Below are 23,216 nucleotides of genomic sequence, written 5' to 3' on the forward strand. Positions count from 1 at the left end.
AGTTAAGTAGGAGGGAACCAGGGAGGGAAATTGAGAGAGAGAAAGAAGAGAGGGACAAAGAGAGAGAGAGAGAGAGAGAGAACCAAACAACAAACGTGATGTGTGGACTTCTTAGATTCACAAACAACTGCAAAAAGTTTTATATTTAAGGAAAGTTGAATGTGGACTACATGAGCATGTCGATGACTCCAAGGGATTATGAATTTTTACATGTAAAAATGGCAAGTGGTCATGTAAGAAAATGCCCAGTTTTCAGAAACGCATACTGAGGGACGCCTGGGTGGCTCTGTCGGTTAGACGGCTGCCTCCAGCTCAGGTCATGATCCCAAGGTCCTGGGATCGAGTCCCGCATCAGGCTCCCTGCTCAGTGGGGAGCCTGCTTCTCCCTCTGCCTGCTACTCCCCCTGCTTCTCCTCTCTCTTTTTCTCTCTGACAAATAAATAAAATCTTAGGGAAAAAAAAAGAAATGCATACTGAAATATTTATGGTAATGTAACATGATGTCGGGGCTATAATATCTAAGGGGGAAAAGCAACTAAAAACATTTAATGGGTCATAAAAAGTGAGCATGACAAAATCATGACAGCTCTGGAACCTGCGTAGTGACTATATGGGGATTTACTATTCTATTTTTTGGTATATTTGAATTTTTTTGTAATAAAAAAATGGAATTGTTCTAAGTCAACAGAGAATATAATACCCACAACATAAAAGCCATAAAGTATATGGAAGTTTGCAAAATTATATTCTCTTTCCTTATCAGACCAGAGATCAATTTTCCCTGTTTTCTGCCTTGGCAGATTTTTTGCTTTGATTAAAATTCACACCTTCCAAGATCACAATTATGAATGGATTATATTAATCACATTTATTTCATATTTCAATCAATAAATAGTTACTGAGAAATAACAGTAATGTGCTTTACCGAGAATGTTCCAAAAGCAGCACCTATGCCCAGTTATTCTCCTATCCAGGGAAGGAGTCACTTTGGGGAAGGAGTCTTCCTGCCTGGCAGAATCGCATCTTACCACCAGGAGGCGCATCCTCACCGAATTTGCTTTAGAAAAGATAACATCAGATCAACATTGTCTGAGGAGCTGGTTACCAGTCTCTTGGCGCGCCCACGACCAGAGTTTGTAATTGTTTAGGCATGTCTCTGGTGACCTCATCCCACTACACTTGAGTCTTTTTGAGGAAACAATTAGCCTGTTTGAACAGAACAGGTAAGGCAAATTAGTAACTGGAAAATTACTAAGTCGTTCTACAGGACGTGTTAGGACATCCTGTACTCCCTTGAGGCTGAGAGTTAGGGTGTGGACCCTGCTTCCTCATTTGATGGCTGGGAAAGGAGACAAGTCACCCCTCTCCCCACAGCGCAGCCCCTTCGTTGTCCTTGGGAGGCTGGGCAGTGAGAACAGAAGTGGAGCTGGCCTTGGTGGACAGGGGCTTCACTGGGACAGACAAGCCTTCCTCCCCACCCCTCCCTGTCCCTGGCTCCTTTCCTCAGCTCTGAGGCCACCGAAACGCAGCCTTCAGAAACTCTGGGTGGGGAAGACCCCAGGCTGGCAACTGCCTGAAACTGCCGTGTGCTCTAGAAACCCTGGGAGCCGATTCTCCTGGACCTTGGTTCTGTGTGGCCATTTGCTGAGACACCAGTGGGTTCTAGGCCTCTTCACTTACATCTGGAATTTTAAAAAGAGACAAAAGTGAAACCCCAAACTCAGAGAAAAAGAGATGAGATTTGTGGTTAACCCAGGAAGGGGGTGTGGGGGTGGTCTTTGGAGAAGGTGGTCAAAAGAAGGTGGTCAAAAGACACAAACTTGCAGTCATAAGATCAATAAGTACCAAGGATATAATGTGTGACTCCATGATTTTGGCAAACACTGTTGTGTATGTTGGACAGTTGTTAAAAGTGTAAATCCTAAGAGATTTCCATCACTGGAAAAAACATTCAAACCTTTTTTTTTTTTTTGCCTCTATATGAGATAATAAATTTTAACTAATTGTGGTGATCATTTCATAGTATATGTAAGTCAACTCATTATGCTGTACATCTTTAACTTACTGCTTGCTGTGTCTTAAGTATATCTCAATAAAACGGAAAGAAAAGGAAGACCCGAGGAAAGTGGCACCAGAGTGAAGAAACTTCCTGAGTTCCCCAGATCACACCACAGAGGCAGCTGTCTTCTCTCCCTGTACCTGAAGGTGACCCTGGCCTGGGATCAAAGTTCAGAGGTCTGAAAGGTGAGAGAAACAGCCGAGAAGAGGGAAAGTGTGAGAAGTGTAATAGAAAAAATAATAACCAGTTTGCTCGGAGCTCAGAAGAGAGAAGACTCCCTTCTGCCTCCCACACTCAGGGCTGCTTCCCTCCCGACCCCTCCCCACCCCTCCCCACCCCCAGCCCCACCTCACCAAGGATCACTCCCCATCCTTTCCTGCCTCAGGCTTTCCCAGCAGCGCCATCATGAGGGGGCCTCCAGAGGAGAAGACCAACCTGTGTGAGAATCATATTCTGCTTACCATTCACATGTACATTCATGCATTCACTTAACAGCTAGCAACGGGGGTCATGCGAGGTGGAGGTGTTAGGGGTGTCTTTGAAGAGCCCAGACAGCTGTCCGGTGGGGGAGGCAGTCATAAGAAAATCATCATGATGCTGCAGAAGAACTTCAGGAGCTGCAAGCATAACATAGAGGACAAGAATCAGGACCTTTTGTGGATGGAAAGGAGGAAAGTGCCAAGTTTCAGGAAAGTTTATTGCAGAGGAGGTAAGCATTTGGAGATTCAATCAGCCAGTCTGCCAGTCCGCCAGGAAATCCTTTCTGAGTGCCTTCTGGGTGCCAGGCACAGGATCACATCAGTGAAGAAAACAGTCCAAAATCCCTGCCCTCATGGAGATGGCATTCTATTGGGGGGAGGGTGCAGCGGAGGTATAGACTGTAAATAATAAACATAAGAACAAGTAAATTCTAGAACAGTTAGAATGTTGTGGGGGAAATAGGACAGCTCATGTGGAGGTTAAAAGTCATGTTGAAGAAGTCAGGGAAGCCTCATTGAGGAGGTGACATTTGAGCAAGGACTTCTAGAAAGAGAAGGAATACACGGCCACTAGGGTGCCGGCCTGTGTGAGGGAGGGCAGGGAGGCCAGTGAGGCTGTAGCAAAGCAGGAGGCAAGGTCAGACTGCAGAGGCTTTGCAGGCAATCACGACAACTGTGGCTCTTAACCCTGAGAGAAATAGGTGACCATCGGAGCAGTGGTGTGCTGGCAGATTGGGTCTAAAAAAAAAGCCCTGTTCTTTAAGCATTTGCCAGTTCCTGTGGTGTAAATACTCCCACCATGGCCAATTCCAAGCTACCAACACAACACAACTGAGCAGGGAGGGAGGGCATGTGCGGGAATACCTCTTGGTGACTGGGACAAGCCATTGCACCTACTCTTGCTTTGGGCAGTTTGAAGCAAAGGTGTGACATGATCTGACATGCATTTTAAGAAGGTCACTCTAGCTGCTGTGTTGAGAGGAGGCAATGTTGAGAGGAGCTGCTGTGTTGAGAGGTGGGAGGGCAAGGACAGAAGCCAAGGGGCCATTCAGGAAGTTAGCGACCTGATCATGGTGAAGGCTGGTCTCAGAGATTAGCGGTAGTGGAGACAGCAAGACCTAGACAGATTCTGGCAGTATTCAGAAGTCCATTGAAATCCACCTGGATTTCATGGCAGACTGGCTAGGGGGTATGAGAGAAAGAAAGTAAGACAGGATGGCTCTGAAGTTATGTGGAAGATTTGGGGGAGAATGTGAGGAAAGCCATTCTAGGCAGAGGGAATAGCATGTGAAAGCCATGTATTTGGGAAAGAGAAGCAAGGTCATGTGGCTATGAGGGCAGAGGCAGCAAACAGGGCTGGAAAAGAGGTTCCTGGCCAGGTGTACCACAGAGAGGAGCCAGGACCCAGGCTGTGGCAGTGGAGAGCCACTAATAGGGTTTTAGCAGAGAAGTACATGATTAGGTTCATGAATTAAAAAACAGCTAGAGAAGCTGGAGGCAGTGAGACCAGTTAGGAAGCTGTATCACTGGTCTAGGAGAGACAGAGAGAGTCTCGTCAGGACAGTAGCGGTGAAGCTAGAGAGAAGAAGAGAGGAGTCTGAGGGTCATAGCACTGGTTCCAAAGCCAACCTTGAATGTACATGGATTACAGAACACAGTGGGCACTCTGTCCATGTTTGCTCAATAACTAATCAGCTGACTGATGTGAGTCTTATTCTTATAATCTCCCCTCCCCCCACTTATTTCCCAAGTTAAATGTCTTTTCCAAAGGACAAATACATTCGTTATATAAGAATGTGGTTCAAATGTTCATGCCCCTGTGAAGGATCTGGAAGTGTTCTCACTCTCAGTCTGGGGGTGTTTGCATGGCTGTGCCCATAGAAAGGTTCTTCAAGCTGTACAATGCACATTTGTGCACCCTCCCTGGAAGCCTGAATATACCTATTGATGAGCCATATTGATTCACTTTCCCATGTAAATGACAGAGCTTGGAGCCCTCCCTTAGACCAAGCCCTCACTTCCAGGCAGGAGAAGAAGCCAATAGTATTCCACTAGGACAGACAGAGGAAAGGGGAGTAGACAGAACACAACAACTGATAAACTTGACCCACTACTTTGCTGTTGAAAATCCATGTGGCTGGGGTTATCTGTAACATCTTAACCTTTCAAATGAAGTAACGCCTTGAAATGTATGTGATGGGAGCAGAAGGAACCCGGTACTGGTGACTGGCCCACAACACATGATTCAAGGAGCCCAAATTGGTCTCTTACCAAAGTGATGCAGGACCATCCCAAGACACCATTTTTATAACATAAACCTCTGTCATTGGCCTCATAGTCCACCTCAGCCAGAGAAAGCAGATTTCTTTTGCCCTTCACATTGGTTCCCACCCCACAAGTGGCTTCTCTTCTCCTCCAAGGCCAGAGAATACATGTACCTCTTCCACAAAGCCGTTATGCACAGCACTTGTAGCCACAGAACCATAAACTGTTCTAGATGGATCATGAAGTCTGAACCCCACCCATGCTGCAAAATCCAGCCGTTACTTATTCAAGTGCCATCTTGGATTGTTGTTCCTACTTACAAGGGTCGTGTCCCCAGTTAGCCTGGAAGTGTGAGTTCAGGAGCTAACCTAGCCAGGGCTGGATTCTTGAGGGCACTAAGGAATATTTACTCATCTCTGATAATGACCCACACCCTGAAAAGCAAAAAATAGATGACTACCTCTTGTGCTCACATTCTGAAGAGAATATCCATCCATCTCCACTAATTGGACTGTCTATAAAAGAACCAGAAGAGAGAACATGTGTGCATCACACACGCTCTTGTGCCTATATGTAGCTGTGTCTGTCTTGAGGGTAGAAACATATTAATAACTATCACTTATTAGGTACCCGTTGGGCACCAGTAACTTGATATTCTCATTGAATCCTCACAACAGTCCAGTGAGGAAAATGTTATTTTGGATTCTCTGATTAATAAATGCATTACAGGTTAGTTGTGGAAATGACATGAGACTTTCTGATTTATTTTCTCTTTATAGATGTTGAATGATTTTTATAGCTAGGCCATATTTTTTTTACACTTCACCAGTTTTTTTTTTATTTTATTTAATTAATCTCTATACCCAGTGTAGGGCTGGCACTCACAACCCCAAGATCAAGAGTCACACGCTCTTCCAACTGAGCCAGTGAGGCACTCCTATACTTTATCCCTTTTATGAGATTATACTGTCTGTAATTCAGACTCAGTTAGGTGTGATGACCAAGCTTAATAAGAAAAATACTGACACATTTCTGCATTTAAACACTTGTAATGAATGGTAATATTATTCAAGAATAACTTGAGACCACATGATTTTACCAAAATGTTATGATTTTATAAAATCATTTGGTCACTTGTATAATTGTTAGATCATGAAAAATAAAATTTAAGCAAAAAGCAAAACAATAAAAATAATAATGTCTGTTACAAACGGGTATTCAGCATGCTTCAATAACTTGCCCTCAACTTTCCCCCAAGAATAGAAGTTATTAAATGCTTCAGTTGCTGCACTGATATTCAGGGAAGTAAAGAGACTCACCCAGGGTCACACAAGCACAGTCTCTTGACTCTCTTTGTCTACCACTGTGGGACAGAAGAAGTCATGCAAGCAATACAGCCATCTCTGTCCTCAGGGTGGGTGTCCTCTGTCCTTGGGCCTGGGCTGCTTGCTGCTCAGGTTGGAAATCCCCAGGAAACACAGTCATCACACACCAGCATGAAGCCAGGAGCAAAATGAGGATGAATCTTTCAAAAGGAAATGATATTCCAGAGTTCACACTGAGGGTATTGCTGACTGAACCTCGTTTCCTTTCCAGACCTGAGCATATTTCATAACAAAGGGTTTTCTAAGAATGAAGATTCCAAAAAGTAGCTAGAAAAGAAGTCTGACAGTCATGGGATGGTCATCAGGTGAATACCTCACTTACCACATCCTCAGAAACATCCACCAGTGTTTGGTTTCTGTTGTCCTGGCAACAGCCCCCTTAAGCCTGTGCCCATTAGGGCATGTCTGATAGAAGACCCAGCCAAGGGCTGGGTCAGGAGGTTAGACCAAGATATCTCCCAGCCTGAAGTAAAAGTAGGTTGAGATTTATCTGGGGAGAAGGTAAAGATTTAATTCCCCACAGACACAAAAGGATTGTTCATATTTGTCTGTTTCACACCCCTCCGTACTGCTATGGGTAGGTGTGGGGAAGGAAATGGGGAGGGGTAAGGGGGGGTGCCCGGGTGTCGAGGAAGCAGGCATAGCCCCCTGCACAGTTGGCATAGTTCTACCCACAGAGAAGACATTCAAGCCACATGTGGGGATTGGATGGAATGGAGTGACAGGATTTTAAGGGGGATTTTCATTTCCTCAGTTGTTTTACAGCTGAGGAAACAGACACAGAGAGGTTAAGTCACTTGCCCAAGGTCACAAAGCAGCCTAATCACAGCCTAATCACCAGTCCTAGAGCTCCTGACTGTCATCTGCTTTAGCAATCTTCCCAGGAAGACCCTATTCAATACCCACCAGTTTGCACAGGGCTCTCTGTCCCCCGGCTTTGTTCGGGCCAGGCTCCATAGGAGACACTGCTGCTTTGTGTCGCCCTCCTTGGCACAAGACGAAATCAGGTGGTCCCCATTCTTCCTGTTCCACTCTGCCAAATCTAACTGCACACACTTCCTGTGCACAAAGCCAGCTCGCCAATTATCTGCTCCAATTAAGGAGTGTGAGATGTGGTTAATTCAGTCGCTCTGGAGGGGTGACTGAGGCGAACGATGGGCTGGCCATGCTGGCTACAGGTCTCCTCAGTGGTCCTGGCCGTGCTGTTTCCCCTGGCACCCTTCCCCTACCCCCAGATGGCCGCTGTCGTTTCTTTACCTCCCCTCTCTCTCCTTTCTCAGTCCCTGGAGTTCCAGAACTGTGTCTTACTCTCCCTCCCCCTCTGTCAACACAGAGTTCTGTCCTAATTCTGTGTCCTCTGAAAAACTAATGTGTACAGAGTTGTCGATGGTGGATCATGGATTAACACTCTGCTCTCCCGGAGATGATTAGCTCTCAAACGGCATTGCTCATGATGTGTCTTCTGCTCTTATGCCTAAAGCCAGGCTTGCCACAGATAAATGTAAAAAAAACAAAACAAAAAACAAAAAACACCTTTTTTGCTTGATGGGCAGACCCCAAAAATTCACTCTACTGCCAGTTCTTTCTGCCTCTTCACACTAAACCAAAGAAGGCAGATGGAGGCTGAGTGTATATGGGTCCCATTAGTTTGGACGACAGGCACTGTCAAGACCAATGCCCTCCTCCCTGCTTAATGGGACACACTTTATGATCCTGATGTGGAATATATACATAATATAACCTACCTGTACATACTTTCTCAAAAATAAAATCAGCATAATGCCTTGACGAGAAAGATTCGAAGAAGAAATAAAAGGGTGGTAATTTGTAATAAAGTAATACGTATTTCAACTTGGAACTGCTTGGGCCCAACTGTAACGGAAGATAAAACAAAGGAGCCGGTGCTGTAATTATTCATAAACTTAAATCAATATAGTGTGTTGCACTGCATACAACTAGTGTTGCCATTGGTGACATAATTTTTCAAATAGTGAGCAAATCTTTGTAGAGTTCCAAAAAAGAGTAAAAAAAAATTTTTTTTTGGAGATTTTTGCCTACCCTTTTGAGAGAGAAAGAGAACATGAACCAGGGAGAAGCAGACTCCCTGCTGCTCGAGCAGGGAGCCTGACGTGGGGCTCAGTCCCAGGAACCTGAGATCATGACATGAGCTGAAGGCAGACGCTTAACCAACTGAACAACCCAGGAGCCCCCCAAATTTTTGTTTTACATGGCAGTCACATTCCTGGAAAATTAGGTGTGTCTGAAGCCATGCAAAAAATACATTCAATTTATTCGTAAAATATAATTATGTTGAAGGCACAGGTCATTATAAACATTTCACTGTTGTTTTAAATCTACATGAATATCTGGGACAAGAAATCTCAGACTCCTGTCAACTAAATACAAGCAGTGCCATATATTGTGGCAACAAAAAATATACCTCCCCTCGCCAAAATTTGCAAAATACTCCTGGGGGTACTACTGGGCCCTTCACCCCATAGGTCATCATTCCCTTAGCAATTACCTTTAGCCTCTAGTAACAGAATCCTTAAGTGACAGTAGTTAAACAAATAGGGGTTTGTTTCTCTCTCAAGTAAACTAAAGCTGAAAGCAGGCAGTGTTGGGCTGCTTTGTTCAAGTCTCCTATTCTTTCTGCTTTACATCCCTAGTATTGATTTTCAACCTCAAGTTCATGGCTGCAAAGTGGCTGCTGGAGCTCCAGCTATTGTGTCTGTGATCTGGGTATGAAGAAGAAAGAAGAAAGGAAGTCAGGAAGATGGATAAATCTCCTTTAGGAATGTTTCTAGAAGTCCCATCCAACAACTCCCTTTTTATCCATCCTCAAAGCAGGCCTGGAAATATAATTTTTTAGTTAGATGCTTTGCTGTCTCTAATAATAATATTGGGTTCTATGGTAAAGAAGCAGGAGTGAACAGACATTGGGTAGACAGTCAACAGCACCTGCCTTACTATCTCTCTCACCCACCAACAATATCCAGGGAACCTGCCAAAACCCCAAAGGCAGATTCAACACACAGATCCTAAGAGAAGCTTTCAACCTTTTGAGTTCTTTGGCTCAAGGTCTCAAGCTTCTGATGGCTTCCATTCTTGTCTGTCATTTCACCCAAGGGAGCACAGTGAAGACTCATGACAATGAGCAGTTCTTTTTTTTTTTTTAAGATTTTTATTTATTTATTTATTTATTCATTTATTCATTTATTTTTTAAAGATTTTATTTATTTATTTGACAGAGAGAGAGATCACAAGTAGGCAGAGAGACAGTCAGAGAGAGAGGAGGAAGCAGGCTCCCTGCTGAGCAGAGAGCCCAATGTGGGCCTCGATCCCAGGACCCTGGGACCATGACCTGAGCTGAAGGCAGAGGCTTTAACCCACTGAGCCACCCAGGAGCCCAAGATTTTTATTTATTTGACAGAGATCACAAGTAGGCAGATAGAGAGAGGAGGAAGCAGGCTCTCCTGGGAGCAGAGAGCCCGATGCAGGGCTCGATCCCAGGACCCTGGGACCATGACCTGAGATGAAGGCAGAGGCTTTAACCCATTGAGCCACCCAGGTGCTCCACAATGATCAGTTCTGACTAGATGCTTTTACTGAGCAAATTTGGGGACAGCAGACCAATCTGAGAAGGGGCTCAAGACCCCAAATCTGCCAGAGCTTCTAGTGTGAGAGCCCAAGATGACAGTGGTTTAGTTTCTCACATTTGATATTCATCATTCAAATGTATGTATGTGTGTTTGCTTTTCAGAGTTTGTGCCAACCCCTCTGGAATTTTCCTAGAAGAGTTTTGTTCCATCTTACAAACATGTATTGCATCTACAGCCTTTCTCCTGCTGCATGCCAGGGATGCAAGTTGAAGCCAACAACGGCTCTTCCCTGAAGAGCTGATAGCCTGGACATGGGGAACGGTGGGAGGAGAGCGAGAGATGGCAGCCACAGGCCACTGCACTCCAAAGTGGTTAGTGCAGTGCCATACTTAGGTGCTCAATAAATAGTGACATTTTGACCTGTCATCTTTGTGATGCTTGGAGATGAATCCATGCTCTTCCAAGCTGACTGGGCTCAGGAGTTACTCTCCACACTTCTATTACCAAATGTTCTATTTTTCCTTCCATTTCACTCAGTCAACTATGCCCTAGAATAAGTTCTTGAAATATGTTTTTATTTTCAACCTTGCAGAAAACCTTCTTGCGTTGAAGCCATGCCAAAACTCTTGGAACTGGGAAATATCTAGAGATATGCAAAGATAAAAAAAAATAATCATCTCTGTACTTGGAAATTCCTAGTTCTTCCTTAGCCTCAAAATCCCTCCAGAGGACAATTTGGCAGGAATTTTCAGTTTTGATGAAACGTTTATACCCTTTGACCCTGCAATTCTTCTTCTAAGAATTTATACCAAGAAAATTATTAAGGACATACACAAAGGTACAAAACAAGGGTATTTTTAGAGGCTGATTTATAACCACGAAAGCACCTAGATGTGGCTGTTTGCAATGTTTTCTAACCAATAATAAAAGATCAGTGACTACAGTACATCCCATACAATAACACAGCATCCATTTGAAATTATTCATTTAACAATTATGTATCAATTACTTACTATATGCTGGGCCCTGTTGTAAATAGGATACATTACTGCATAAACAGACAGCATGGATCTCACATTCTGACTGTGCACTTTAATTATATTTATTGACATGAAAATACATTTAGGATATATCATTAAATGAAAAAAGGCTGGTTACAAAATAATTAATAACGATGATAATAGTCAATAACACACTAAGGCACTTAGTAGATAACACACTAAGGCACTTAGGAGCTTTACATACATTAGTCATTTTATTGATATAAGTAAGAATCTAATATGATCCAATGCTTGTTTAAAAATAATTTTTATATTCATTACCATTCTGTTGACCAACACAGGCACAAGTGCAATAATAAAGCAACTGTTTTCTTCTCCCACATTTCCGTGAAACCCGATCTGCGGATTTGTCCTTCTGGGGACCGTGGATGAAATCTCAGGCAGTTCTCAGTATTTCCGGTCTCTTGCAGTCAGGTAGGCATTCTTACTTTGAGAATTAAAACATCCAGTCCAGTCTGAACTTCTCTCTACTCGAAGGGAGTCTTCTCCTTCAGGCTGAACTGCTCTGAGCTCAGAATCATGGAAGGGTTTTTTCTCAGAGCTGCTCTTCTTCCCTTTGCCTTTGACCCCTCCACGGTGGGGGGTGGGGGTAGGGAGGTGGAGCCTGGGGGAGATTGAGGGAAGGGCAGCCTTCAATAGCAGGCAGAGTCCTGGACCATCATTGGCTGCTGTGGTTGGCCACACAGACCTTTGCAGCCTCTTTTATCTGACAGGTGTTTTTACAGGCTGCTCCCAAGATTTTCTGTGGACAATGTTGTCCCTCTCATAGCTGGAAGCTTCCCGTTCTTTTCTCAGCCCATGTGGTCTCCAGCATTCTTCCTTATGCTGACTTTCTCCTTTGGGCCCTTTGTCCTCCCACTCAGGAGTCCTGCAGTGTGGTTCCCCTTTCCAGCAACCCAGGCCAGCTCCCTCCTCAGAGTCCTACAGCCTCTGGTAAAGGTTACACATCTTTGCCCTTCACTGAGGAGGGCAGTCCTTCTTTCTCCTTGTTGTTGGGCAGACTGAGGCACAGCTACAGTCTCTTACCTGTGGGCATCTCTTGGCAAAAGGCAGGCACCAGTCCCCAAACTCGAGGAGGCACACATTCTCCCTGCTCTCTGACCCTCAAGGGTCCCTCACTTGCCTTGGGGTTAGGGACTGCCCTCCTCTCCCGTTGGGAAGTGGCATGGGATCCAGCCCATCAACAACGTTCTTGGCAGAATTTTCTCTCACTGCTCTTCAGACCTCACTGTGAGACTAGAGAGGGGATTGCTCCAAGCTGGCAGAGCCCGTTTCATAATCTCTCAGTTTACCCTGTGTCGGTTGAATAGAAGTCATAACACCTTAATTAGGATATTTGGGACATGGGGTCCTTGGCTACTTATTGTAGTATAATCGACTTTTAGGGCTTCAGACAGAAGTGTGCACAAGGAGCCCCATTTTAACCTCCCGTGACATTCCTGCAGACGTGCACATGTCTGAAGATTTCACAGCAAAACCGTATCCGTTATCTTCAGGTCATAGGGTTGTTTTCCTCTTTTGTGCTTATCAGTACTTTGTCTGTACCAGCACTGAACACATTTTAAAAGAAAAACTCTTCTTAAAAGGAAAATATTCTTCCATGTGTGAAACAAAACAAAACAACCTAGACACAGATACCACACCCTTCACAAAAATAAACTCAAAATGGGTCACAGGTCTAAATGTGAAACACGAAACTGTAAAACTCCTAGAAGAAAACACAGGAGAGGATGTGGGTAGCCTTGGGGTCTGTGATAACTTTTGGATACAACCCCAAAGCCATGATCAGTGAAAGAAATAACTGACAAGCTGGACTTCACTAAAATGAACACCATCTGCTCTGCAAAAGACGACTTCAAGAGAATGAGAAGACCAGCCACAGAGAGAGAGAAAACAATGGCAAAAGACACCCCTGATAAAGGACTATTATCCAAAATACACAGAAAATTTTTAAAACTCAGTAAGAAAACAACTGATTAAAAAAATGGGCCAAAGACCTTAAGAGATACCTCATCTAAGAAGGTAGCAAAGAAGCATATGAAAAGATTCTCAACATCATAAGTCATCAGGAAATGCAAATTATTATTTTTTAAAGAGAACAGCAATTCACTTTTTGAAAAGATTTTACTTATTTATTTATTTGAGAACAAGAGAGAGAGCACGAGCAGGGGAGAGGAGAAGCAAGTTCCCTGCAGAGCCTGGAGACCCACATGGGGCTCAATCCCAGGACCCAGGGATCATGACCTGCGGCTAAGGCAGCTGCTTAACCGACTGAGCCACCCAGGCACCCCAGGAAATGCAAATTAAATCACAGTAATACCAGCAGGCTTGGGCGAATGCCAGTGTGGATCTGGGGCACCACCCTTTTCCGTGGTGGAGGCGGTTGCAGCCACCCTGACCCACGTGGCCATGCGGTGGCTGCTGGCTTGTGCCAGGGCAGCATTCCTGTGAGCACCGCTGTCTGATCTGGGGGCAGCCCTGCCCACCAGCACTGGCCTAACGCCGCTGTTCCTGCTGCCAACTTTTGAGGATGCTTCCATTCCTCAAAAGCCCATGCTTAGATTTGTTGAAAGGGCACCACCGTGCCAAAAGGAAGACGAAAACCTCAATACTTGAGTGCCATTGGCAACCTTCTGCTAAAGCTCCTGAATTCACAGAAGGCAGTTTTGCCATCTTGGCACTGGGTGGTGGTTACCTCCACAGGGGACAGTTTGAAAGGCTGCACCTGACAGTTCACCGCTCTCTGGACACCGAGAATGTGTTTGCCTGATAGAGAGTACCAGTACCTTTCAAGTTCATCACCTGCAAGGGTGTGGGGCAGCCCATGGTAGGGAGGCCAACGTGCCATTGGTCACTGCATGGCTCCCATGAAGGAAGGCTGGCAGTCTTACAGTAGAGATGGGTGGGGATGGTGAACTCAGAGATAACAATGTTTCCTCATCAAGCTTGTTGGCCTACCTGGCAAGGGCCATGAACCATGAGACTCTAGAGAAGCTGCAAAAAGATTAAGAGAAATAAAAACAGAACAACCAAACCCCTGGACCTTTGTTTGAGTGGAGAGCCACTGCCAATACGCTGGGGATACAGAAATTCCCGAGCCCATATGACTTGACCCAGAAGAGGCAGGACAGGGGCAAGCCCTGGATGTCTACACATGGGTAGTGAGAACGTGAGAAATACATGTAAAGAGGCTACGGAGAAAGAATCTACCTTTTTCTTCCCCTTGCCCTACCCTTAAAGTCTGCGGGTAGCTCTAGAAATCTAACCAAGGTGGTGGTTCAGTGGGTTAAAGCCTCTGCCTTCAGCTCGGGTCATGATCCCAGGGTCCTGGGATGGAAACCCCATTGGGTTCTGCACTCAAAAGGGAGTCTGCTTGAGGATTCTCTCCCTCTCTCTCCCTGCTTCTTCCCCAGCTCTCTCTCTCTCTCTCTCTCTCAATCAAATAAATAAATTGTAAAAAAAAAAAAAAAATCAATGTTACTGGGGGTCAGTGTGGAATAAAGGGATTATTAAGCAGACCGCAGAGGATTTGGGGACAGTGAAGATACTCTGCATGATACTATCATGATGGATACATGTCGTTATAAATTTGTCCAACCCTAGAGAATGTACAACTCCAAGAGTGATAATATAAACTACATATTTTGGGTGATTATGACCTGTTAGTGTAAACTCATCAGTTCTCACAAATGTCCCACTCTGGGGGAATGTTGATGATAGGGGAAGCATGTGTAGGGACAGAGGGTATGTGGGAAGTCTCTGGCCCTTCCTCTCTATTTTGCTGTTAACCTAAAACTGCTCTAAAAAATATTCTTCCAGAAAAAAAATGTTAATGTTCACACATTTATTTTCTATATTCTTCTCTTTTTAAAAAAATATCATATTTATTAATTTGCCAGAGGGAGAGAGAGAGAACATACAAGTAGGCAGAGTAGGAGGCAGAGGGAGAGGAAAAATCAGACTTCTGGCTGAGCAGGGAGCCCAGTGTGGGGCTTGATCCCAGGACACTGGGATCATGACCTGAGCCAAAAGCAGATGCTTAACCATCTGATCCACCCAGGGACCCCTTTCTGTTTTCTTCTTGAGTGAGTTTCAGTAATTCATGTCTCTCTAGGGAAGTTTCCATTTCATCTGGGTTAACTAATTTATTGGCATACTGTTGTTCAAGTATTTCCTTATAATTCTTTTCATTTCTGTAAAGTTGGTAATAATGTTCCTATTTTATTCCTGATTTCAATAATTTGTGTCTTTTCTCTTTCTTTCTTCTCTTGGCCAGTCAAGCTATAAGTTTGTCTATTTTTTTGATCTTTTCAAAGAAACAATGTTCCATTTGTTACATTTTTCTATTGGATTTCTACTTTATTTCCACTCATATCTTTATGATTTCATCTTCTGCTTCTGTTGGGCTTAGTTCCTTTTTTTTTTCTTACTTTCTTAAAGTGAAAGTTTAGGTAATTGCTTTGAGATCTTCCTTCTTATCTAATATAGGCATTTAGCTATAAATTTCCCCTTTGGGGGCGCCTGGGTGGCTCAGTTGTTAAGTGTCTGTCTTTGCCTCATGTCATGATCCCAGGGTCCAGGGATCGAGCCCTGCATGGGACTCCCTGATCAGTGGGAAGCCTGCTTCTCCCTCTCCCACTCCCCCTGCTTCTATTCCCTCTATCACTCTGTCTCTCTCTGTACACAAAATAAATAAAACCTTAAAGAAAAAAAAAAAAAAACATAGCTTTGGGCCCTGGGTGGCTCAGTGTAAAGATTAAGTCTCTGCCTTCAGCTCAGGTCATGATCTCAGAGGCCTGGGATCGAGCCTCGCCTCGGGCTCTGCTCAGTAGGGAGCCTGCTTCATCCCCTCTCTCTGCCTGCCTCTCTGCCTAGTTGTGATCTGTCTCTCTCTGTGTGTCAAATAAATAAATATAATCTCTAAAATAAATAAATAAATAAATAAATAAATAAATAAATAAATAAATAAATTTCCCCTTTGGCAGTCCTACCCTGTCACGATATTTGGGTTGTCCAGGTTCCCCTTGGGATTGGTTTGAACACTGAATGTTGCTTCACACCAAACCAAGTTAGACAATTTGTCAGTTGTTTTCCACATAATACTTTCTTTTGGCTATCCAAGGGTGAAAAGTTTCATTAGGTATTTTATAAGTAATCTCAACACTCTACAGCTATACAAAGAACATCACATTCCGACTCATTCGGTACACCAATTCACAACAGTTAAATGCAAACAGGGGGGCACATGGACCAGGAAATGGGCCACTACATCACACTATGATAGTGCCGTGTCCACAGGCTAAGGAAGCATATGACAGGGACATGTACATAGAGTTCTGGGGTCAGAGAGGAAATAAAATCTCCTGAGATCTGTTACTTGGAAGTCTCTCCCTGGAAGAGACCAGGGCTTTTCAACACCCTCCCATGTACCACAAAAAGCATTATCCAGAGAACAAAGCTCCATTCAGCAACTGGACTTGTCTAAGAAATATACAGGCCATTTGAGGAGGAGCAGGATGGCAGAGGACTAGATCTAAATATCATCTGGTCCCAGGAGTTCAGCTAGATAGTTATCAAACGATTCTGAACACTTAAAAACTGAAAAGGAGACAGAAGAGAAGAAGAGCAGCAATTCTAGGAACAGAAAAATCAACCAGTTTCCAGAAGGTAGGACATGCAAAGTAGTGAATCTGAAGCAATTTACGGGAAGAGAGACCATGGGGGAGGTCTCCTTCCTATCTCTTGTTCCTGGCAAGTGATAGAGCAGCAGAGCACAAAATTGGAACTTTTAGCAGTCTGCTCCACTGAGGGATGTCACTCCAGAGGCTAAGTGGGGGGAGTGGAGCCCTCATGGGGACAGTGTGGCCTCAGGACCCATGGGGTCCCAGAAAGACCAGGGTTGTTGAGTGTGGCAGAGCTCCCAGGTATTGGAAGAGGGAAGCCACCTGCAGAGACAGAGCAGAGCAGTGGGCTCTCAGCTCAGAGTTACCTTAAACTGTGATATAAGGCACAGTCAGGACACTGCACTTTGAGCAGGGTCGCCACAAGTAGCAGATCTGGGGAGACTCACCTTCCTCCTTGAGGAGGAGTGGTGTAGGAGTACGTAGTAGGAATCTGCTGGGCTTGGAGACTCCAAATGGGCCATGCAGCAGGGATAGAAATGCTCGGTCACAGGCTGGGTAAGCATGGAGTGCAGTTGCAGGCGAGGAAGACAGGAGGGATTAACTGCTTTTCTCTGATGGCTCTCTGAACACTGGGGCACTGAACACTCCATTCCTATGGAGCCAGAGATGGGGAGGCCACCATTTTCACTTCCATCCACAAAGCTCTACGGAAAGCGTTCAGGGAACAAAACTCCCAAGACCGAAACTGCACAGATTACTTAGACTTGCCCCAGGCAAAGGCGGTGCAATTCCCCCTTGGGCAAAGACAACTGAGAATCTCACAAAACAGGCCCCTCCCCCAGAAGATCAGCAGGAACATCCAGCCAAGACCAAGTTCACCAATCAGTGAGAACTGCAGAACTCCAAAGCTAGGGGAAAGCAACACATAGAATTCATGGCTTTTTTCCCATAATCCTTTAGTCTTTCAAAGTTAAATTTTTATTAATTTTTTTTCTTATTCCATTTTTAAAATTTTTCCTTTCCTATTTTGACATTTTTAAACTATTTCATCTTATCAATACCTTTTTTAAAAAATCTTTTAAAATTTCCATTTTTATAGTCATATTTTATTCCTTCAGTGTATCTAACCTTTTTTTTTTTTTTTTTTTGTATACATATAGGGTTGTTTTTTTTTTTTTTGTCTTTAAAATTTTGGGATACGGGGGTGCCTGAGTGTCTCAGTCATTGAGTGTCTGCCTTTGGCTCAGGTCATCTTCTTGGGGTCCTGGGATTGAGCCCTGTATCAGACTTCCTGCTCCACGGGAAGTCTGCTTCTCCTTCTCCCACTCCCACTGCTTGTGCTCCCTCTCTCACTGTGTCTCTTTCTGTCAAATAAATAAATAAAATCTTTAAAAAAATAAATGAATAAATAAATGATAAAGCTATTTTTTAAAAAATTTTGGGATACAATTTCTTCTAATAGATCAAAATATACCCTAAATCTAGCACATGGCTTTGTTCTAGTCTCCAGCCTGATCACATTCTTTCCTCTCTTTTTTTTTTTTCAACCAACTTCTTATCAATTCCTTTTTAAGAATCTTTTTAAGTTTCATCTTTACAGTCATACTTCATCCCTTCATTGTGTTTACCCTTATTTTTGTATATATTTAAGTTTTTCTTTCTTTAAAATTTTGGGAGGTAGTTTCTTCTAACAGATGAAAATACATCCAAAATCAAGTGTGTGGCTCTGTTCTATTCACCAATCTAATATATATATTTTTTTTTTCTTTCCTTTTTTGTCCCTTATCTTCTCCCCCTGCTTTTGGGTCTCTTTTGATTTGGGTACTATATATTCTTCTGGGATCATTGCTACCCTTTTAGTATTTTGTTCTCTCATTCATCTACTTTTATCTGGGTAAAATGACAAGGTAGAAAAACTCACCGCAAAAAAAAGAAGAAGAAGAAGAAGAAAGAAAGAAAGAAAAAAAAAGAACGAGAGGCAGTATCAACAGCTAGGGACCTAATCAATATGGACATTAGTAATATGCCAGAACTAGAGTTCAGAATGACAATTATCGGGGCACCTAGGTGGCTCAGAGGGTTAAAGCCTCTGCTTTCAGCTTGGGTCATGATCCCAGGGTCCTGGGATAGACCCCTGCATAGGGCTCTCTGCTCAGCAGGGAGCCTGCTTCCCTTCTTCTCTCTCTGCCTGCCTCTCTGCCTACTTGTGATCTCTGTCAAATAAATAAATGAAATCTTTAAAAAAATTTCAGAATGATGATTATCAAGATTCTAGCTGGGCTTGAAAAAAGCATGGAAGATATTTAGAGAATCCCTTTCTGGAGAAATAAAATCCTTTTCTGGAGAACTAAAAGAACTAAAATCTAACCTCATTGAAATAAAAAAAAAGCTATTAATGAGGTTCAATTAAAAAATGGAGGCTCTTACTACTAGGATAAATGAGGCAGAAGAGAGAATTAGTGATATAGAAGACCAAATGATGGAGAATAAAGGAGCTGAGAAAAAGAGAGACAACTACTGGACCACGAGGGGAGAATTCAAGAGATAAGTGATACCATAAGATGAAACAATATTAGAATAATTGGGATCCCAGAAGAAGAAGAAAGAGAGAGGGGGGCAGAAGATATATTGGAACAAATTATAGCAGAGAATTTCCTTAATTTGGCAAAGGGAACAAGCATCAAAATCCAGGAGGCACAGAGAATCCCCCTCAAAAATCAGTAAAAATAGGTCCACACCCCATCATCTAATAGTAAAACTTACAAGTCTCAGTGACAAAGAGAAAATCCTGAAAGCAGCTTGGAACAAGAGGTTTAGAACCTACAAGAGGTCTGTAACATATACTTCTATCCACAGAGACCTGGCAGGCCATAAAGGACTGGCATGATATATTCACAGCACCAAACAAGAAAAATATACAGCCAAGAATACTATATCCAGCTAGGCTGTCATTGAAAATAGAAGGAGAGATAAAAACCTTCCAAGACAAACAAAAATTAAAAGAATTTGCAAACACCAAACCAGCCCTATAGGAAATGTCGAAAGGGGTCCTCTAAGCAAAGAGAGAGCCTCAGAGTAACAGACCTGAAAAGAACAGAGACAATATACGGTAACAGTCACCTTACAGGCAAAAAAAAAGGCAGCAAATTCATATCTTTGAATAGTTACCCTGAATGTAAATGGGCTAAAAAGCACCAGTCAGAAGACACACGGTATCAGAATGGATTAAAAACAAAACAAAAACAAACAAAAAAAAAAAACAAGACCCATTGATATGCTGTCTGCAAGAAACTCATTTTAGACCCAAAGATAACTCCAAATTTAACGTAAGGGGGTGGAAAACAATTTCCCATGCTAATGGACATCAAAAGAAAGCTGGGATCGCAATCCTTATATCAGATAAATTAGATTTTAAGCAAAAGACCATTGTAAGAGATGAGGAAGGACACTATATCATACTTAAAGGGTCTGTCCAACAAGAAGATCTAACAATTTTAAATATCTATGCCCATAACATGGGAGCAGCCAATATATAAACCAATTTATAGCAAAATGAAAGAAACACATCAACTATAATACAATAATAGTAGGGGACTTTAACACCCCCACCCCCACCCCCGAAATGGACAGATCATGTAAGCAAAAGATCAATAAGGGAATAAAGGCTTTAAATGACTGGACCAGATGGACATCACAGATATATTTAGAACATTCCATCCCAAAGCAACAGAATACACATTCTTCTCTAGTGCACATAGAACATTTTCCAGAATAGATTACATCCTCGGTCACAAATTAGGTCTCAACTGGTACCAAAAGATTGGGATCATTCCATACGTATTTTCAGACCACAATGGTCTGAAGCTAGAACTCAATCACAAGAGGAAAGTTGGAAAGAACTCAAATACATGGAGGCTAAAGAGCATCCTATTAAAGAGTGGATGGGTCAGCCAGGAAATTAAAGAACTAAAAAAATTCATGGAAACAAATGAAAATGAAAGCACAACTGTTCAAAATCGTTGGGACACAGCAAAGACGGTACTGAGAGAAAAGCATATAGCAATATAAGACTTACTCAAGAAACAAGACAGGTCTCAAGTACACAACCTAACCCTACACCTAAAGGAGCTGGAAAAAGAACAGCAAAAAAAGCCTAAACCCAGCAGGAGAAGAGAAATAATTAAGATGAGAGCAGAAATCAATGAAATAGAAACCAAAAGAACAGTAGAAAAAAATCAATGAGACTAGGAGCTGGTCCATAGAAAGAATTAATAAAGACTTATCAAAAAGAAAAGAGAAAAGACCCAAATTAATAAAAATCATGAATCAAAGAGGAGAGATCACAAACAACACCAAAGAAATACAAACAATGATAAGAGCATATTATGAGCAACCACACACTAGCAAATTTGACAATTCTGAAGAAATGGATGCATTCTAGAGACATATAAACTACCAAAACTGAACCAGGATTAAATAGAAAACCTGAACAGACCCATAACCAGTAAGGAGATTGAAGCAGTCATAAAAAATCTACCAACACACAAGAGCCCAGGGCCAGATGGCTTCCCAGGGAAAATCTACCAAACAGTTAAAGAATTAATACCTATTCTCCTGAAACCATTCCAAAAAATAGAAATGGAAAGGAAACTTCCAAACTCATTTCATGAGGCCAGCATTACCTTGACCCCAAAACCAGACAAAGACCCCATCAAAAAGGAGAATTACAGACCAATAGGGTAGATGAATATGGATACAAAAATTCTCACCAAAAAGCTAGCCAATAATATCCAACAGTCCATTAAAAGGATTATTCACCACAACCAAGTGGCATTTATCCCTGGGCTGCAAGGTTGGTTCAATATCTGCAAATCAATCAATATGATACAATACATTGATAAAAGAAAGAACAAGAACATATGATACTCTCAATAGATGTTAAAAAAGCATTTGACAAAGTACAGCATCCTTGCTTGATCAAAACTCTTCAAAGTGTAGGGATAGAGGATACATACCTCAATATCATCAAAGTCATCTATGAAAACCCCACAGCAAATATCATTCTCAATGGGAAAAAACAGAGCTTTCCCCCTAAGGTCAGGAAATGGCGAGGATGTCCACTGTCACCAATGCTTTTCAACATAGTACTAGAAGTCCTAGCCTCAGCAATCAGACAACAAAAAGAAATAAAAGGCATCTGAATCAGCAAAGAAGAAGTCAAACTCTCCCTCTTTGCAGATGATATGATACTTTATGTGGAAAACCCAAAAGACTCCACTCCAAAACTGCTAGAACTCAGACAGGAATTCAGTAAAGTGTCAGGATATAAAATCAATACACAGAAATCAGTTGCATTTCTATACACCAGCAACAAGACAGAAGAAAGAGAAATTAAGGAGTTGATCCCATTTACAATTGCACCCAAAACCATAAGATACCTAGGAATAAAACTAAACAAAGAGGCAAAGATTTTGTACTCAGAAAACTATAAGGTACTCGTGAAAGAAATTGAGGAAGACACAAAGAAATGGAAAAACATTCCATGCTCATGGATTGGAAGAACAAATATTGTGAAAATGTCTATGCTACCTAAAGCAATCTATACCTTTAACGCAATCCCTATCAAAATACCATCAATTTTTTTCAAAGAAATGGAACAAATAATCCTAAAATGTATATGGAACAAGACCCCAAATAGGCAGAAGAATGTTGAAAAAGAAAACCAAAGTTGGCAGCATCACAACGCTAGACTTTAAGTTCTGTCACAAAGCTGTCATCATCAAGATAGTATGGTACTGGCACAAAAACAGACACATAGATCAATGGAACAGAATAGAACCCAGGAATGGACCCTCAACTCTATGGTCAACTAATCTTCAACAAAGCAGGAAAGAATGTCCAATGGGAAAAAAGATGGTCTCTTCAACAAATGGTGTTGGGAAAATTGGACAGCCACATGCAGAAGAATGAAACTGGACCATTTCCTTACACCACACACACAAATAGACCCAAAATGGATAACAGACCTCAATGTGAGACAGAAATCCATCAAAATCCTTGAGAACACAAGCAGCAACCTATTTGACCTCAGCCACAGCAACTTTTTCCTAGAAATATTGCCAAAAGCAAGGGAAGCAAGGGCAAAAATGAACGATTGGGACTTCATCAAGAGCTTTTGCATAGCAAAGGAAACAGTCAACAAAAGCAAAAGACAACTGACAGAATGGGAGAAGGTATTCACGTATGACATCAGATAAAGGAATAGTATCCAAAATATATAAAGAACTTATCAAACTCAACACCCAAAGAACAAATAATTCAATCAAGAAATGGGCAGAAGATAGGAACAGACATTTCTGCAAAGGAGACATCCAAATGGCCAACAGACACATGAAAAAGTGCTCAATATCACTGGGCATCAGGGAAATACAAATCAAAACCACATTAAGATACCACCTCACTCCAGTCAGAATAGCTAAAATTAACCAGTCAGGAAATGACAGATGTTGGCATGGATGCAGAGAAAGGGGAACCCTCCTATACTGTTGGTTGGAATGCAAGCTGGTGCAGCCACTCTGGAAAACAGTATGGAGGTTTCTCAAAAAGTTGAAAATAGAGCTACCCTACAACCCAGCATTCATACTACTGGGTATTTACCCTAAAGATACAAAGCTAAAGATCACTCCTAGTGATCTGAAGGGGCACATGCACCTGAATGTTTATAGCAGCAATGTACACAAT

General features: G+C 42.5%; 1 long non-coding RNA gene and 1 pseudogene across 1 annotated transcript; one reads left to right on the plus strand and one right to left on the minus strand.

The window, feature by feature from the left end:
• Window positions 1–2,074: 2,074 nt before the first annotated feature.
• LOC125108277 (uncharacterized) lies at window positions 2,075–6,310 on the minus strand. The gene is made up of 3 exons (XR_007129865.1): window positions 6,123–6,310; window positions 2,521–2,676; window positions 2,075–2,237 (listed from the first exon to the last, which is right to left on the minus strand). It is a non-coding gene; the product is annotated as an uncharacterized LOC125108277 (long non-coding RNA).
• Window positions 6,311–13,187: 6,877 nt separating this feature from the next.
• LOC125109833 (39S ribosomal protein L16, mitochondrial-like) lies at window positions 13,188–14,013 on the plus strand (annotated as a pseudogene).
• Window positions 14,014–23,216: the final 9,203 nt, after the last annotated feature.

This window comes from Lutra lutra, chromosome 9, assembly GCF_902655055.1.
Source record: "Lutra lutra chromosome 9, mLutLut1.2, whole genome shotgun sequence".
In the NCBI taxonomy this organism is placed as follows: Eukaryota; Metazoa; Chordata; class Mammalia; order Carnivora; family Mustelidae; genus Lutra; species Lutra lutra.